Source organism: Haliaeetus albicilla, chromosome 10 (genome assembly GCF_947461875.1).
Source record: "Haliaeetus albicilla chromosome 10, bHalAlb1.1, whole genome shotgun sequence".
In the NCBI taxonomy this organism is placed as follows: Eukaryota; Metazoa; Chordata; class Aves; order Accipitriformes; family Accipitridae; genus Haliaeetus; species Haliaeetus albicilla.
The window spans coordinates 4,196,365-4,215,043 of record NC_091492.1 but is presented as its reverse complement, the minus strand read 5'-3'; the positions used below and the strand labels follow the sequence as shown (position 1 = coordinate 4,215,043).

The window sequence follows — 18,679 nt, the reverse complement described above, 5'->3', positions numbered from 1 at the left end:
AAGAAATTAACTCCCATTTATTTGTTTGATGTGTTTACGGAAGGTGGTTGTTTTTATAATGCTATTTTGAGTCAGATAAACTACTGTTTTGAAAAGGTCGTCATATCTGGTCTCTTGGTGCACGTCAAAGTGCAGATCTCTTGGCTCCCCCCAACGCTGGTGTGAGTCTCATGGCAGATAGCGGTGCTTACAGGGTCGGGCTGTGGCTGCTGCCCCGCCGCTCCAGACCCCAAAGGATGTGGCATAGCAGTGTCTGTCCGGGGACCGTGTCTTCCCTGACAGGCTTTTGAACATATGGCTGTACAGGGAGATGACACGGTGCTCACTGACGTGGACTCTCGTGTGCACTGTGTTGCTCGGTCAGGCAGTTGTGGCTTTCTGCAAAGAGTTTAGCAGATGCAAACACAGCAGGGAGAGATGTGCACAGAGCAGGAGAGGTCTGAGGTGTATGCTTGTGCCTTCTCGCTCTGAGCTGAGGGTGATCTTTATTCTGTTACATGTTCTTCTGGTAAAACTAAGTTGCTGTGTCCCGTTATCTTCTTAGTATTTGCTGTCCTTAGGTAGTGCAGAAAAGGGGGAAGCTCTCAGGAAACTGCTTGATATGTCAAGCTATTGGAGGCCATTTCTGTCTCTTCTAGCCTCCTGACCAGGGTGTCAAGGCTACATCCCACAGTCTGGCTGCCTGCCAGGAGAAGACATATGGTCCAAAGCCTACTCCCTGCAGCAGTCCTCCAGGTTTCAGCAAGTGACAATGCACGTGCCTTTATTGGTTCTCCATCATTTAACAAGAAAAAATTATGGATTGGCCTGATTCACCAGCTTTTTTTCTTGTAGATGGTTTTGTTGCAGCTTGACCTTGAGATTGAGACATTACTGATTTGACTTCACCACTTTGTGACCATACTGTTACCAATTGTGGCAAATTTAGATAAGGCACTTCATAGATTCAGCTGGTGCCTCTTCTAGCACAAACATCCCAATACCATGTTCCATTTTAGGGTACAGATGAGCCCTAGAAGGTTTTGACATATCACTTAAAATGTGTGTCTACTAAACTGGTATAACAGTCCTTGTTATGCAGGGAGTCGGATCTGACTAACAAAATGATTCCTCAGGCCATTAAGGTTTTCACTAAGTGTCAAATGGCTGCACACTTGTTCTCATAACTTTAGAAATTTTTTTTCATGTCAGGATAAAACATTTTCGTTATTCATTTGTTTCCAAGCATGGCATAGCTAAACAATAACTGACTTTGGCATAGTTACACAATGGCTTGACTTAAAATTTGCAGGGTTTTGTCTCCTTTTTGAGACTGGACTGAAAGAAAATGCTATGCAAGGAGGACTGGTAGGATTAATGATCCTTTCACAGTAATGTTCAGAGATTACTAAAATGAATGGAGCTGTAGAAGGCTGAATTCTCTTGCTAGCTTTTTAGTTACAAAGTCTTAATTTAAAGTATACAGAGGAGGACCTTTAAAATTTACAAAGAGCCTGTTGTTTTCCTTAAAATCAAGGGACATTTACAATGATAAATCTACAAACAGTTAATGAAACTCCTTTAAAATGCAGGGATATGTAGTTCCAATGCAGAATGATTAGACCTCATATAGCAGTAAGTCATGGTCAGGCTTTGTACAAAAGCAGGCACATCTTCAGTTTTCCAGAGAACTTGAAATGAACTTTGCCTTTGTGGAATCATGATAGAGATTTCTGGTACTGGTGTCTTTAGGTCTGATTTAGTTCCTGTTTCCTTTGGTGACATAAGATTAGAGCTCAACAACTTGGAAAAAAGGCTATCAATTTAACATCTTATTTTTTGTGCCAGTTAATGCCAAAATCACTTTAAGTAGTTAATGCTGCAGAATTAATTGTATATTTGTTGTTAGGCTTTCTCCCCAGTAATCACAACACAGGGATTGGGAAGCATCTAATGAAATATAAGTTTAAAAAGGCAGAATAAAATTTCCCAAAGGCAATTTTTTCAAAGATGGTTGTTTTTGCAAAAGACCCTGTTCTTACCAAAACCACTGTTGTTGATTCTGTAATGACCTCAAAGAGTTGCTGTCCTCTATTTACAGCTTTTTTAAATAGCAGCTCTTCCAGAGGACCTAGTAGAATTCTGGCGCATTAGCTCAGCGGTAACAGTCTAGAAAAGATGATATTATTATGTCTGTGTATTCTGTGAGGCAATAAATAGCAACTATACTTTAATTGCTTTGAGTATCAGGTCTTATTTGGGCTCCCTGATGACTTTCAGATAATTGTGGTAGTTCTGAGTGTTATTTGTACAGTGATTGTGCACTCAAACTGTTGCAACTCTTCTTGCCTCATTGGAGTGTGCTGAGTTTATGGATCTTAAGATACCCAGCACGTAAAATCACAGATATGTGGTTTTTATTCAAGCCAAAGACTTACGATGAAGTCTTGAGAATGAATATAATATCTCAGTTGCAACCTGAGTTGCTTGTGGCAGAAATTCTTGAGAAAATATAACAAATAGAACTCATTTATTACTTCCAGAGGAATAACACTCCTTAGAGGCTGTCAAATATACATGAGGCCAGAACATATTAAACAAAGAACTGTGCTTAGAAAATAACTGTCAAGGGAAAAGTAAATGTTCAGTATCACAACTCATGTGAATATTTAACTGGATAAAGCACAAATTATAGAAACAGCAAAACCAGCTCTAGAATAAATGTGAAAGTGATTTGTATTAAAACAGAAACAATTCACTGTGCTTTTGTCCTGGTTTCAGCTGGGATAGAGTTAACTGTCTTCCTAGTAGCTGGTACAGTGCTATGTTTTGAGTTCAGTATGTGAAGAATGTTGATAACACTGATGTTTTCAGTTGTTGCTCAGTAGTGTTTAGACTACAGTCAAGGATTTTTCAGCTTCTCATGCCCAGCCAGGGCACCTGACCCAAACTGGCCAAGAGTGTATTCCATACCATGTGACGTCCCATCTAGTTTAGGAACTGGGAAGGGGGGGGCAGGGATTCGCCGCTCGGGGACTGGCTGGGTGTCGGTCGGCGGGTGGTGAGCAATTGCCCTGCGCATCATTTGTACATTCCAATCCTTTTATTACTACTGTTGGCATTTTATTAGTGTTATCATTATCATTATTAGTTTCTTCTTTTCTGTTCTATTAAATCGTTCTTATCTCAACCCAGGAGTTTTACTTCTTTTCCTGATTTTCTCCCCCATCCCACTGGATGGGGGGGGAGTGAGTGAGCGGCTGCATGGTGCTTAGTTGCTGGCTGGGGTTAAACCACAACAGCTTTTTTCACATTATTCTTCAGCAACTAAACCAAATAGCTTTTGTATGAGTAGTTCTCACATGACGTTAACCCTGTTACAAAATGAAGTTATTTTTGAAGTAGTTATTCCCCTCTGGTAATTTATCCTATATTTTGTATTTTCAGTCTTTCATTAGTTTGCTGTTACTGGCCATCAGAACGGATCAAGGAGTACTTCCCTGGGTGCTTCAGGTCTTTTGGGCCACATGAGAGAAAAGAAAGACAAGCAGGGATTCATTACGAGTAGACAGATTTCATTTTAGGAGATCGGGCCAGAGGAAGGTGAGCAAGGTAAGAGACAGAGATATGAGGGATGTTATCATATTTCATACATTACCCTTTCACTGTCTCATTCCTCCTCGCTCTCCCACTTCATTCTTGTATGCAGACACCTCAGAATGTTATTTCCTTAGCATTGCTACTAAACCCTCTGTGACTGACAGGAGAAAAGCTTTTCTAATCTATACTTTCCCAAAGGGAAAAGCTTGCTGATGGCCAATGACCACAAAGCCAAAAACTCCTGCTGAGGTGCTGGAAGGAGAAGGATGTTACACTGTTCTTCCTTCAGATTTACGAAGCTTTCAGCAGCAGAAAGCAATCAGAAACAATACCAAAGTGTGACAATGCATGGCAATATCAGTGGCCTAATAATAACTGCATGGTAATGTATGGTAATGTATGGTGTTGCTTACTGGCATCTCTAGGGCCAGGACAAGAGGAACTGTGCTCAAGGAACGACCTATGAAAGGACAATAAAGAGATTGTAAGATTATAGTTTGTTACCTTTAGTGGACTCTATAGTTCTCTAAGGAAAAGGACAAGTCATGTGTACAAACCCAGACATTTTACTAGGAGAAAAGTCAACTAAATATAGATACTTTCATTGTCAACAGGTGAGCCTTAAAAGAAACTGCTAAGATATGTTTTGCTTCACATGGCCATCTGTCCTCTGGTAGATTCAGTCTTTGGAGATGTTGGTCAAAGAATCCATGATCAGCACATTTATAAAAACATGTACATGATCTATGTGATCAGCATGTGTACGGTTCATTTGGTAGCAGTCCATTAAATGCAATAATTAAATTCACCAAGAGAAATGTATGATTAGACAAGAGCAAAAAAGTGTAGTAACTTTATAAAGCTATTTGAATTTTGGTATTTTATGTATGGTGACTTTAAATTAAGCATGAGAAAAGACTGCAAGATGAGAGAGGTAAGGAAAGGTGGGCCTCAAAAAGAGACTTTACTTTAAAACTGCACCTTCCAATTCTAACTCTGCCTTGATAAAATTTTCATGAGGACCACTGAATCCAGAATCCCATTATTTCTGATGGGCATCTGCACAGGACAGAAAAACCGGGCTGTGGAATTGTTTCAGTTGAGTGCCAAAGGACCAGGAGGAATTCCTACTGAAAAGAGAAAGTCTTCGTTAGTGTGAAGTTGTCTGAGCTGCTCCTTGCCTCAGTGCTACTGCAGCTAAGGCAGTATGAGGAGAAAAGGAAGGGCCATACTCTGCTAACACGAAGTATTGCGGTCTCGATCTCCTTTGGACAGTTCTAGAGATAACAGTCTCTCTCTTTCACTGCCAATTTCAGGTCCATCCCTGATTTGTTGCCCCTTGGCACCAAATACCAGCTGATTTTTCTATGAAAGAATCATGGAGTCCAACTTCAGTGGAAGGGAATGAGCTCTGTGCGTGCCAGTACCTTACAGGTAAAATGTTAATGTAGAGATATGAATCTTTCATCGTAGCTATGTGCATTGTGGACTACGCACCAAAATGAAATATTTTCTTCTCACATACATTGACATTTATGGCCTATAGTGCCTGAAGACCTTCATTTTTAGAAACTTGAAGTCCATTTTCTCCTTCAATTATAAGCATTCCAGAGGGCATCTCATTACGGTTCCCGAAAAGAGCAAGCATGCCAGATATGAGGAATAATTTTGTTGTGCTAATTAAATGTAAATGATTGGATTTTTCCATCAAGTAATTAGTAGTAACGTTGGCTGAAATTCAAGGAGATTTGCAGTGCAGAAAGAGAGAAGTTCTTAATGGAGATTTGGTTTCTTCTCCAGGTAGAGATGCCAGTAAAATGTTTTGTACCTTGCTGGGTCTGGCTGTGGTGCAGGTGGTTGTTCTTGATGTTTTTTAGTACAGATCACTACCTCTGTTAAAGTCACTGATGTGTTGCTTTCAGAGGTACTTGAGTGTCCATTGTCATCCCAACTTAGGATTTGCAAGGAGCCAGTGAGATATGAAACTTGTGTCTGGGTTCACTGGAAGTAATCTTCCTGTGTCTTGAATTCTGGAATTTCCTGATGAAGCACCTTCAGAGCAGAGACAGATCAAGCTGTTTAGTAGATTGTCAGGGAGAAGAATTATTTGTTGGTTTTGAAGATGTAGACAAATCATTTTGAACATGACTTTGAGCATGCGGTCTCACTCTTCATGCTCCCAAATTAAGCAAAGGATAGGCAGTAAGTGCTAAATAACATATTTAGTTTTGCAGGAGTTTTTCTGAGCTAGAGGAACTGGAATTGCACTTGGGCGGCAGGCTAGTTTACTTGCAGCTTTAAATTGAAATTATAACAAATAGAACAACTGAATGCTGTTTTTGCAGTCTTTGCATTTCGAGTCTAATCAATCAAGCCAGGGAATTACTTGAAGGTTCATAAGGGTATAGTACAATGAAGTTATTTTATGGTTTAACTCATAGACAGATAAGCCTGTGTCTTTTATCCTGTTAATTAGCCCTGTCTACTTCTTTGCCAAAAAAAAATAATGTGTACTAAGAGGCTGATCCTGCACATTACTGATTATCCACAGCTGCCATGTGGAATTGCAGGTGCTGAGCACCTCAGGACATTGCAGGATTGAAGCATGTTTGTTTTGCAGGGCTAGGTCAGTGTCACACAGAAGGTGGCAAAAACACAGCCTGCAAAACTACAGTCGTTTCCTCAGGGAAGACACTGTAGGTTATAGAGTGTGCCAGACACTAATTAAATGTTGGCCAGTTTCTGGTTTAAATACTAAAAGTGCTCCCAGAGATGTTTGGGCTACAAAAGAGGGAATAAAATTTAGTCTCAGCTGGAAAGTTTGAAGAGCAAAAAATTAAGACAAAGTTATAATAGCAACCTCAGTAAGGGACACAAATTATGTTTACTCTTGTGTAAAAATACTGTGTGGGTTATGGGAAATGAAGCGCTTTGGACGTTACAGACTCCAGTAGGGCGAGGGGGGAATTTCCATCCAATGACTGGTAAGGCTTGAGTGCTGTAAACTATATCCGAACAATGACTGTAACTACATGGTAGGATTATTTCACCTTTTTTTTCCTGAAAAATTGTTATCATTGTTAATTGTTAGAGTTTTCTGAGAGAAATCAATACTGCTATTCTCATATCTTCTGACTCCATTCATTATATTTGCATTCTATTAAAAGAGCTTCTCTGCTTTAATGAGTATACATTCTTGTTTGAATTACAGATGTTTTCTCTGTTTAATATATCTCCATGTACAACTTTTTTGCTGAAGTCTTCATTTCTTTCCACAAAGATTATATAATTATTTATTTCCCAGTTTTAGGTTTTTATGCACATAATGAAATGTTCCTTTATTTTATTTCTTGCCTTCTTCTGGAAGCGCAGTTAAGTTTAAGTATGTCTTACTTTTTGAATGTTGACAATCTACCCAGAATTAGCTGAAAATTTAAAAGATTACATTTCCTTGAACATTTCTTAAAGAATTCATTGGCATTTCTGCTGCTTCGAATAGACAAAGCTGGATATATTTAATTATAAATACTTCATGTGTAGAGGAGAATAGGTAATTATTCTCAGTGTCTGCTCCACTAAGATGTTTTTTCCCTCTGTTATTGAGTTAAAAGAAGTTTGGCAAATCAATCACAAATTTACAACTACATATCCGAGACTAAAATTAAGGACAGTTGAAATTTTTTCTCATTGAAATTTGAAATGTTTCCTTCCAATTCCAACTCTTTAAAGCCAGGAGAAAGGCGTCATTTATAAACGGACAGAGGTGCCACCTGGAAAACAAATGGACTGTGGAAGCCAGCAGAGAAGTCAGACCAGAAAAGGGGGCAAATACATGGTTGTGCAGCCACTCTGAATAATGGGGTAATTATAAAGGCTTTGCAGAACGTGTAAATCTATAACACTAGACATCTTGGGGCAGTGATAGCCAATTCCTACTCTGGCTGAATCTGGTGTTGAATTCCTGTTGATGCTGGCATGATCACAGTTAGGTTAATGCTGAGCTCTTTTGCAAAATCCACCCACTGAGGAATGAATAAAACCAGCATTTGTTTGTTTGGTATCATGATAGGAAAGGGAAGGTTTTCTAACTGCAACGTCCAGGCAAATATGGGTCTACATTTAGCTTCCCAAATTACTCATTAGAATGACTTCTTCATTTCCTGCCCAAACTGTGTACCACTGCTCTCATCACACAAAAATCTGCAGTTGTCTCATCTGTTGTAGGTAGACTATGATGTTCCTGTTTGCAACATGAATATATCTGCTTTAGTATACACTTCTTTAATTGTTAGCAACCTTAAAAGTAATGCCTGCAGTTCCTTGTGATTGTCCATGTGCTAAAAGAGTTTTTGACAATGGACAACAAAAAAGAACTCCTCCATGTTCATCATCCTTTTCCTAATTTTCGGCCATGTTGTTAGCAATTCAGCATGATGCATAAGCAATAAATACTATTTTGTGCCTCAGATCTAGACAGCTGGTTCCCCAGATTTTGTGCAGAACTGTTTTACAACCTGTTTGTTTGGCATACAGCAGTTCCCTGCTAAATTATTCACTTTATTCTGTGGCCAACACACTGGATGCTTGTGACATGTCAAGTGAAATTCAGTCACTACATCTGATGTAAACAAACTCTCAAGACTTGTCTCTTTGAGGAATAGAGCTTCTGATAATGTGATCATCTTCTCCCAGTCTGTGCTTAGCACTCCCAAGGGAGGCATTAATAAAGTGAAGGCAAGATCCTCATCATTTAATGGTTGTGCACTCTCTACCCTTTGGCCAGCTTAGATTAGGTTGGGGTGAGAATGAGTAGGAATTGGAAAAGGAAGAGGCGGTTTGCTCACAAGAATCCACACCAGAAACCACTGAAGTAAAAGGGATCTCTCCAGTAACCCTGGTGGGATTTGAGGCTCACATGGATCGTGTTCAATAGATAGTGGGGCAGAAAGACACAATACATCTGGGGACATAAGCATCATTTTTTTTAGTAAAACATGTCTTGTTTGGGAGCAATCACATAGCTTCTGGAGTCTGACTGGATTTTTGAGTCTGCAAGCTGCTGGCACTAGACACTAACCATATCAGTTGCCTCAGTGTGGGAGACTGATTTATTTTTTCATCCTTAGAATCAGGGGGTAAGGAATGGGGTGGAGGGTGTACTCTTGTTACCCTGCCACAGGAAGGGAAGATTGTGTGTTTAAAAAATGTCAGAATGGTACTGTAAAATTTAAGCCTTGAGATTTAGATTTCCCCAAGTTGTAAATGTGGTGTGGAACCCACATATGTATCGTTTGTTCTACCATACAGCAAAAACTGATAGCACAAAGGAGACTGGGTATTTTTTTTCTTCTAATACTAGGGAAAAAACATCATTTGTTTTAGTCCCTACTCTTCCTCAGGAAAAGCTTGAAATGTCTCCAGTAGAAAAAAATACAGAAAATTGTTATCACAGACAAACTAGAAATCCCACTGGTGAAAAATAAGTACTTCTTCAAACACATCATAACTGGCAACATGAAGTGCTTCAAAGAAAAAAAATCTGCTTTAATTATAGGCAATATCTCATATCAGCATGACATTCCTAGATTGTCTCTTTTTTGGGCCCCTTCCCTTTATCTGCAGGAGGTATGAAAACTTTTCACCATTTTCCTGAGCCTGACTGTGACAATCCATGTACTAAGTCAGATGATGGAGGAGGGTTTGTAGGAAAGATTGCAGCTGGCAGACCTGTTCCCTTTAAAGGCGCTCCTTTGAGAACCAGAGCTGGGCCAAAAGCGTGCACCCCTTGTTGCCACGCAACAGTCAGACAGAACCCCGGGTACCAGACACAGCTCATCCATCACTTCATGATTTTTCAATATCCTTTTCAAATGTGGCTACCAGACTGCACACAGTCCTCCAGTCTGCCTCAGCTGTGCTGTAAAATAACTTTTCTTACTCCTACTTATTAGTCCCACACACATACATTTAAAGATCCTGTTAGTCTTTTATGCTACCACACATCATCAATTTCTATCTTAGTTTCAGATTGTGTCAGTGCTGTTCTGTCTCTGTTTATCATAATGCAACAAGGTCTCCTCATGTGAACTTAACAGCGGATAGGTCCTAACATTGGACTTATGTCCCTGCTAAGATAAATAAGACTCAGTGCAGGGAAAGCGGTTAAACATGGCTGTGAAAAAATGTCCACTGATCCAAATTTCTTCTGTTTCTGTTTCTAAGTAAGCATTTCCTATGGGAAGCTGTGTTCTTCATGCTGGATTCAGTGTGTTATATCTGTGATGCATGCTAGGAATATGTTATAGGGATATTTCTTTGCCAGATATGATGAAGACTGGGTTTTAACATCTTGATCTGTTTTCCCCTTATATCAGTAATATGAGTGGCTAATATTGAAAAGAACTAATTCTTTCTTTATGTTGTTATAAACTGTATAAAGATGTTCAGAGCATGTGATAAATGAGAGTTACACCTGTCTGCATGTGAGAGAACATATCTGTTCTTGGGTGTCAAAACACTGCCTATTTTTAGACTGCATTGGTAGTATGTGATTATTTTTAGTTCTTCGATGTAATACATTTTCATACATTTCCTTTGATAATCAGTAGTGAGTGCTTATTTATGCAGTAAAATGCATAACAATACACAATATCAAGCTATGAAAGTGTATGCAGGACTACTGCTATAATCTCCTGTTGCATGAATGTAGTATTGTCTAGCTCCATGCAAAAATGTGAAGCCTATACCAAGCAGAAAATTATTGAAAGGATCACATAGTCATAGCCCATTTGGAAGAAAAAACCAGCAAGTTTAGAAGAAATGAAATTAAACTTTAACAGCACCCTAACTGCATGGCAGTAAAATTCAACTCTTATAATTTTGGTTACATTATCTTAGAAACACTTTTACTGTATCTTAAGCTATAGAAGAAATCCATTAGAAGCATAACTTGAAAGGGACATGAAGAGGTCATCTTTCATTTCCCTGTTCTAAAGCTACATGAGCTAAAAAACTTAAAGTGATGTATTGTTTCAAAAATTGTGTGTGCATGCATGACTGCCAGGGGAAGAGTTAAGGTTATTTACTATAAGTTTACTACTTTCAGATGTCAAAATACATAACTTGAGCAGGGTCAGTAATGCATAGTCATATAAGTAAGAGAAAGATGGAAACTGAGAGGAGGCATGTTTTGAAAATAAATTGGAACTGGAAAACAATCCTAGAAACAATGTGATAAATACTTGTGAATCAATACTTGTCAACATGTTATTTGTGCACATTGTGATTTCATTATTCAGCCAGCCATGAATAAAACTCCATCTAAAGATAGTGGTTATTTTACTGCACTTTCCATAATCAAAGACTGTTGAAATTAAACCGGTGCATTAACTAGAGTTAATAATGTATGCTGCCTGGTTTAGTTACCACTTCTGTTCAGATCTGCACCAGTAGTATCTAGGGAATAGTATCTAGGGAACACAAACAGTAGTAGACTCAGAGTGCCTGTAATTATTACTGCAAATTACTAAATTGATCTTGCCAGAAAAAATGGAGCAAAAGTTCTCTTGATAATTAATTTTCTCAAATGCTTTGTTAACTTGTGCGTATACTGTGGAGATAGGCCAGATAAAGAAAAGGCAGGCACTGAAGAGATGCGCTTAGGGTGGTAAATGATGGATGAAATACTGTTAGCAATTTGCCCATTGTGTTTTTATATGTACTAATCTGAGTAATACCACAATTATTAGGTGCTGATGTCCTAAGAAAATTGGTTAAAATGTTCTAAAAATGTTTAAAAATTATGGTGATTAAAAAGGACTTATTTCTTCATTACAGTCTGCAAGTGTGGGTTCTGCTCTGGTGGCAAGGAACTTGTGGAATATTCTTGTTTGAGTTGGTTGATCTTGGAATAGAGCAGTTTCCCTTATTTGCCACTGGCTTGCAGATTACAATACAGGTTTGAAAGCAGCATCTATGGGTAATACCTGTCCTTCTGTGGGAAGCAAACTTCCTCTGCTTTGGGCCTTAGCTAGCACAGCTAACTGTAAAGGGACAAAAGCTTCACAAAGCAAGACAAGAAAGGGTCACCAGATTGTGTTGCTGACCTGCTGTTCAGTTTCTGTTCTGCCTGCAGGGTTGCCTATCTATGGACTTCTGGTATGCAGGACAGTTTGCAAGATATTCTGTTGATAAACTATGAAATCAAGCTACTGATAACATCCTGGGTATGTTTGGAAATGCCAAAGGTTCAAAGGATCTTCAGGTATCAGAAAAGATGGACTGATGAGATTTTGGTTTTTTTAATTGGCATTTCTTATAATCCCAATATCCACTGTGTTCAGTAATTTAACTTCTGGGGCCATAGGACAATGGGACCTTTTGGCTGTGCTATGGATGAGGCAAGTGCTGGTGGTTTGGCTGGCTCTCGAAAGGAGAAGGAAGAGGAAAAGCGATTCTTTCATCCTTTAAATCAAAGCCAATGGTAACCATTGATTTCATCAGGAAAGTACTGCTACTGTCAGGAGGAACTCTAGGGTCATTACTTCCCAAAAGCTCCTTTGCTCTAGAAGGATGAAGGAGTTGCTTCATTTCACAAAGTTTCTTGCATTCAATTTTCTGCTCTGCTTTCATTTATTCAGAGTGGAGAATACTGAATGACTATCCCTGCTTTTCCATAGTGCAGTCATGCTGTCTCCTTTGGCTGACTAGGAACGGGTAAAATCACGTGAGCCTTGTCTGTTACTGTCTAGGGCAGAACGGAGGCAAGGAGCTGCCCAGGTGGACGTTGAAGCTGGTTTATGCTTGCAGCAGAGTCCTCCTCTTGGCAGAGATTTCTAGTGCTTTGTCAAACTGTCTGGTTGCATCAGTTAATTGCTTGTTACAAAGTCCTATCAGAATGCTTAAAGATCGCAATGCACTTGTTAATTTGATTCTTTGAATAGTTTAGGAGAGCTCGGTTGTGCTGGGGTAACACAAAAGCAATCTTACAATGTACCTGCAGCATGCATGCCTGCCAAAGGCAAGGGTAATCAATCAGTGTGTTGCCACCACTATTGATGTAGTCTGAGATGGAGTTTGACTTGAAAGATGAAGAGGAAATTAAGCATAACAGAGTGATAATGGAATGATCAATGCTGCTTGCTGCAGACTTTGCATGTGCATTGAAAAGGATGATATTTTGTCAATGCTAGTCACAGATATATAAATGAGGTGGTAAGTCTTATCTGAAACACAAAGCTAAATAGAAGTGACTAGTGTGGTAGAGTTAACATTGGTGCTTTACTAGCAAGAAAAACAAGAAGGATGACGTGGTGTCCCAGACTTTCTCTTTCAAGGCAGCATAGATAGTTCTGGTGGTTGTCATGAAATTCCTTTTTCTCGGTATTTGAATCATGATTCTGTTTTCTCTCATAAATGTTGAGTGTAAAGAAGGAATTAGTCGACAAGTCATTTTCCTTTAGCACTTGAGTAGCCTGGGTTGTGAACCAGAAACATGTTGTCATAAAAAAATCTTTCTTGTTATTAAAAGACTGCTTTCAATCACAATAAAGTCATCAGTTTGGGACAAAATTTTTCTCTTCAATGGGATATTCTCTAGAAGGAGCCTTCATTCAATAGCAGGATTTGTGCTGAATATCATGGGCCTCAGATTCATCTAGTATGAAGCCTTTTGGTCCAGAATGTTCCTGAATACTGATCTGGGGAGGAATACATTTGTGTCTCGCCTTGGGAATCCTCCGCAGTCAATAGGATTGGTCTCTGCAGCAGGCATGTTTGCAAAATTCTGTTTGTGTAATGCCATTTTGAATTTTTTATTGTATTAATAGTTCCCATAAGGGAAAAAGAAGACTTCTGAATGTCTGATTGCTTATGGGATCTAGCATTTATTATTTATTCTACATGCTTTTATTGATGGTTGTTGCTAGAGAGATATTCTCATCGTCGTGGGTTCCAGTGCTTTTATAGAATGTCAAGTTCTCAGGAAATGATTAAGGAAATCATTAGGGATCTTCATCTATTTCCCATCCTTCCATGTATGCAAGAGTTTTGGTGTCACTCAAACTATGTTATTTTCAGCTTTCTGACTTGCTGCAAAGGCTAAGGGATGGATTTCCACACCGTGGTCTTTTTTCACAGCCACTGAGGTCCTTACTCACAGCATCTAATCCACTCTCTGAAATGTTCTTGGCTACTTTCCTCAATAATGTCAGATGATGAACCAGATAATGGGATTGCCTTATCCCAATCATACACTTTAAAATATCTTGCGGGGTCAAAATTTCATTATTTTAATCTTCCATTGACCATTATATGAACTCTTTCAATTCACTCTGGCTCTTCTACAAAATTACATTACCTAGCAGTGGCTTGTATGAAATCTTTTTTCAATATCCTCAAATAGTCAATAGCTTTTTAAGAAAAGATTTTGTTCTAAAATTCCTTTTCCATGTAGTAAACTTATATTTCTTGGCATTACTGTCCATTCAAATGCTGTGTTATTTACCTTTGTTTTTTATTTAATGTTAACTTCAGGTTAAACCCATTCACACATCAACAGCCACTTAGCTTTAAATCTGTGTAGATATGTTGTGTAGAATTTTTAATTAATTGAATAGGTACCCATAGTGAATCATAGCAGTCTTCTAATCCAGCATGACTGTAGCAGTCTGACCACCACGTGATCAATTCTATTTGTGGTTTAGATGATGAAAATCTACTACATCATTGTTGGTGCTCTGAAACTGGCAGTCTTTGTCAAAACAGGAAGTTCTGAAGCAAACAGGAGAGAATTGAACTGATATTTGGGGAATCATTTGAATATGGAGGCCAGCCACCAGTTTCAGAGATCATTTGAGTTTTAAGAGCCTTGAATGAGTAGGAATTTTTTGGAGTGCACTACAGTGAATTAGACATGCAGAGAGAAACTCAACCTTGAGCAAGGGCTTGTCATGAAGCTCTGCTCCATGAATGTCCTTCTTAGGTTCTGTTTTCAACCCACTGTGAGTAAATTTCAGTCTCCCAGTATATGACTGTGTAGTTCTTTGAAATTCATTGCATTCAAAATTAGTATTGTTGGGGATTTTCTTCTTTTTCCTTTACTTTTGTGAAAGGTTATTTTTAAGTATATACATTTTCAAACTGGATGCAACCTAAGCCAAAACTCTGGAGTGTTTTCACCAGGTATCTGGATTTGGCCAAACACATTATTTTGTATATGAATTTAGATATTCGTATAACAGATATTAGACTTGAGCTCTAGAGCTTTGAGTACATTTGGATCCTTTTTTTTTGAGAGATTGTGCTTGTCCTAAACTTTTGTCTTCCTTCCAGGACATTTCAATTGAGCTAATGCCAGTGCAGAGCAAGATCTGTTGTTGTGATCGGCATGATCTTCTTGACCTTGCCAGCACCAGGTGATGTCTTCTGATAAGTTCTAATTGCAGCTAGAAATGAGACTCCCTGCAGCACAGAGGCAAGAGTTCACTTTCTCTCCCACAATGATCATGCTGATGTGACCCTGCCTTGCATCAACTGAGATATTCAATCTCTTGTGATTGTGAGGGATGTGGGCTTCATACCCTTAATTTTAGCATACCTTCCCCTCTTGAAGCATTGACGGTAGATAATAAAAAAGTCACAGAGCTCGTCTAACAATCCCATATCTTTGAAATGAGCAAGAAATGAAGTACAGTAGGAATCACACTAGGTAGATGACATGCTTTAACTGAGCTGAGTCCTTGAAGAATTAGTCTGGTGATTATGGGAAGACTATAGCTAAGTGTCTTTTTAAATCAGGTAATTTTAAATTAACTCTCTTTTCCTTATCTAGTTAGTCCATTGTTCTGAATTTATGGCTCAGGTTGCTATCTGATGTTTAAAACATAGCATTTCCCAGAGCGTCTTCTGATGAGTTTAATGTAATTTGAGACCCTTTCATTCTTGAATGCTACAATTACAATGAGATTAGGAAGCAGAGTGGTTAAAATGAGTTTCCATTGCTAAAAAAGATACTGGTAGATAATTCACAACTTTTCAAAAGAGAAAAAAATTTAAAAGACTGGAAGGCTGAAAGTAATCCATATTGAGAGACTACTTGCTGTCCAGGGCAAGCATGGACTCCAGCTTCTTTAAGCTGCAGTTGCCTTTGCTTTCTGGTAATATGCCAGATGTAACATGAATGTGTCCCAGATCAAGTGTTGCTTGATAAAAATGGGTTACAGAAAAGAAATGCAGCGAGAGCTTGCCATGTTCTACTCTGTGCAGCTCACCCTGCCTGCTAGGCAAACAGGCAGCAGAGCTATTATCATTCAGATAGCAATGAGATGTGTGGTTTAGGTTTTTCAGGTCTCTGCCTTTTATACTCTCATAATAGAAATCATTAGGGATCCACTGAAATACTCCATTTATCACAGTAAATTTAGATGACTGGTGACATCAAGTGCTGTTATGGGTCTGGGTCATGGTTATTGCCAAGCAGAGTCCTGTTCTGGCTGAGTGAGTATGCATTAACTCAAACAGCTAGATTATTATCCATCATGGCTGTTGAATAAGGCCCAGTTTTTCTAGCAAGAGGATGGGTAGGAAAGTGTCCAAAAGAAGTGTCTGCCTCTTGCATCTGAGGATGAATTCAGGATCAAGTCTTCATGCTTTTGCTTGGGTAAATCAAAAGTGTTGGAGCTAATTCAGCCTTTCCAAATTGCACTTTTCTGCTTCTGCATGCTGACTGAGGCCAACTCCTATTTATGCACTGGAGGAGAGTTATTACCTATGTGCCTAAGAAAAGGAAGGGAAGAGACAGGCATCTGTGGAGCTAGACAGTGATGAGGTTGCAAGGAAATTACACTCCCAACTACAAACATACAGAATTATCACATACTATTAAGTGTTTTTCTGTTCTGTCACACAGTTTACGTCCAATCTGTCACAGCAATCTTGCTTTAGAATTTGAGTGAATCTCAGCCTTTGACTTCCATCCTCTCCAGACAGGTTTTTAGCTTGACAGCCAAAAACCAGGTAGCTTACAACATAAATTCACTGTCTTGAATTCCAAACATTGGCTTTACAAATTGCACTTTCATTATGTAAAATAAAGCAATTTATATCCATTGACAGTAGATAAAACGCTTCAGTGCACACTGTTTGGCTTGATGTATTTGATAGCTTGAAACTAGCTGCCTTCCAAATGTACAAGTGCTTGTCCTGCTGCATGATCCTGGTGTCTATAAGCACTAGCCTGCTCAACTTCCAGAATGAAGTAGGTCAGTTTTAAATTCTTGAGTTTAGCCATTTTAATCTGGAACAAAATGCATGGATAGAAGAAGTTTGTTTGTCTTGCTGGTAAACCTCAGGCTTCTGTTATTATAAGACTACTTATCAGAAATAATAAATTCATGTACTTTTTTCCTCTGAAACACTGGCAAGGTATAATTATATTATGATTTATTTTACAGCCTCAAGACCAGAACCTGAAATATTTACTCAGGCAAAATTAGAAGTCAAGGAGAGTAATCAATCATTCACAACTAGGGAACTGTAATTCTTTCTATGTCCATTTAGTAGACTGAGTACAGAATAACCCTGTTGTTAAGACCTCTGACAAATGCAAAGAATAAAACTCAGGTTTCTTGATTTCTAATGCCCTTTCACTCTGAGCTTTATTAATGCACCTCACCTTGGGTAACAGTCATAAACAGTAGTTCAGCCTTTCTCATACCAAGGATACAAGATATTAGTGGAAATGATGATAATTTGGGACCCCAATTACCTAGCTAAATGGGAGTACTGGACAAGGCATCCTCCAACTTTACCATTTCCTTCCATGTGGATATGGCTTATTGGTGGGATTTCTCTCACTGGTCAGACCTACTCTAAAAGCTACTAGTTGTGTAAGATTGCGTTTGGTTTTGGGGGGAGGGCTGTGTTACTGGTTTTGCCCATGATATTTTTCTCTTCTCCAGGCTATGCTAGGTGTTCCTGATGGATAGCTGTCCTACTATGTTTTAAGATCCCAACCAGTCACTACAACTTTGGATGTAAACAGAAAAACTTCTTACGGCATTAAACTATATAGAGATACAAAAGTAGATTACAAATCAGCAATGTTTTCAGTGTAAAAAACTGTCCACCAAGGAACAGTTTTATATATGGGGAAACAAGCTGATTTGAGAAAGAACAATTAGTATGTCTCTGAAAGAATTATCCCTATTTTCAAGGCTGAATTTTCAAGTAACTGTAAATCAGTATGTAGAAAATTATTTTTCATGTCTAATTTATGTTTAGTAAAAAGATCATAGAATTCTCCAGATTCTGCATTCTTTTAATTTCCAGTTGTCTCAGGAAAACTAAGAATTGTGACCATAACTCTAAGTCTTGATGTGTGTTTAGTTAACAAAATGCTTTGTTACATCACCCCAGAAGTCTTGACCTTAATAGTCAATTTTTCAGCTTCTTTATTCAAGTAAATGGTTAGCCTAGAATAATAAAATACAATGGAATTGGTGTCAAACAAAATGATTATTCAATGAAAATTTAAGTAACTGAGCAGGCAGGTAACCATACCTGAATCACAGAATGAGGTCAGCTGCCGAGTTGTAAGTCATCGCTGTTTAGTAATTTTGATAGGTGCTTCAGGTTCATTTTGTAGCCTGTTAAAAATGAGACATCGTTGTTTCATCTTTCTTGTCCCTTAGAAATGAGCTGCACAGAGGCAATCTCATACAGTTCATTTCAGAAATTATTAGCTGAATCTGTTAGAAGCTGGTTTTGTTTATTTCAGTAGAGTAATGCTGGTTTACATCAGCTGAGGATATGATGGATATTTCCTTGGGTTTTCCACAAATCACTGCACATACAGTATTTTGGGAATACATACCTGTGAATGTGAATAAAAATTTCTGACTGTGGTTTTTGAGATATGTTTTGTGTGGAAGGACTCTAGGCCCTACCTATCAAATATATGCAGATGCATTTTGGCCAAAATACCCTGAAAATGATGCTGTTCATGCCTTTGTTTTCAAAGTGGAACATTCACTGAAATTAGAATGATGCATGTAAAATTGAATAGATCTTCTGCCTTCTGATTTTGGGTCTGTTAGGAAAG

At 38.5% G+C, this 18,679-nt stretch overlaps 1 long non-coding RNA gene across 1 annotated transcript in view; it reads left to right on the top strand.

Moving 5' to 3' along the window:
• Positions 1–3,286: 3,286 nt before the first annotated feature.
• Positions 3,287–18,679, top strand: part of LOC138687231 (uncharacterized) — a 117,614-nt gene continuing 102,221 nt past the window's right edge. Inside the window, exons 1-2 of the long non-coding RNA XR_011326469.1 lie at positions 3,287–3,591; positions 4,896–5,013. This is a non-coding gene — a long non-coding RNA (uncharacterized lncRNA). The remainder of the gene's footprint in view (positions 3,592–4,895; positions 5,014–18,679) is intronic.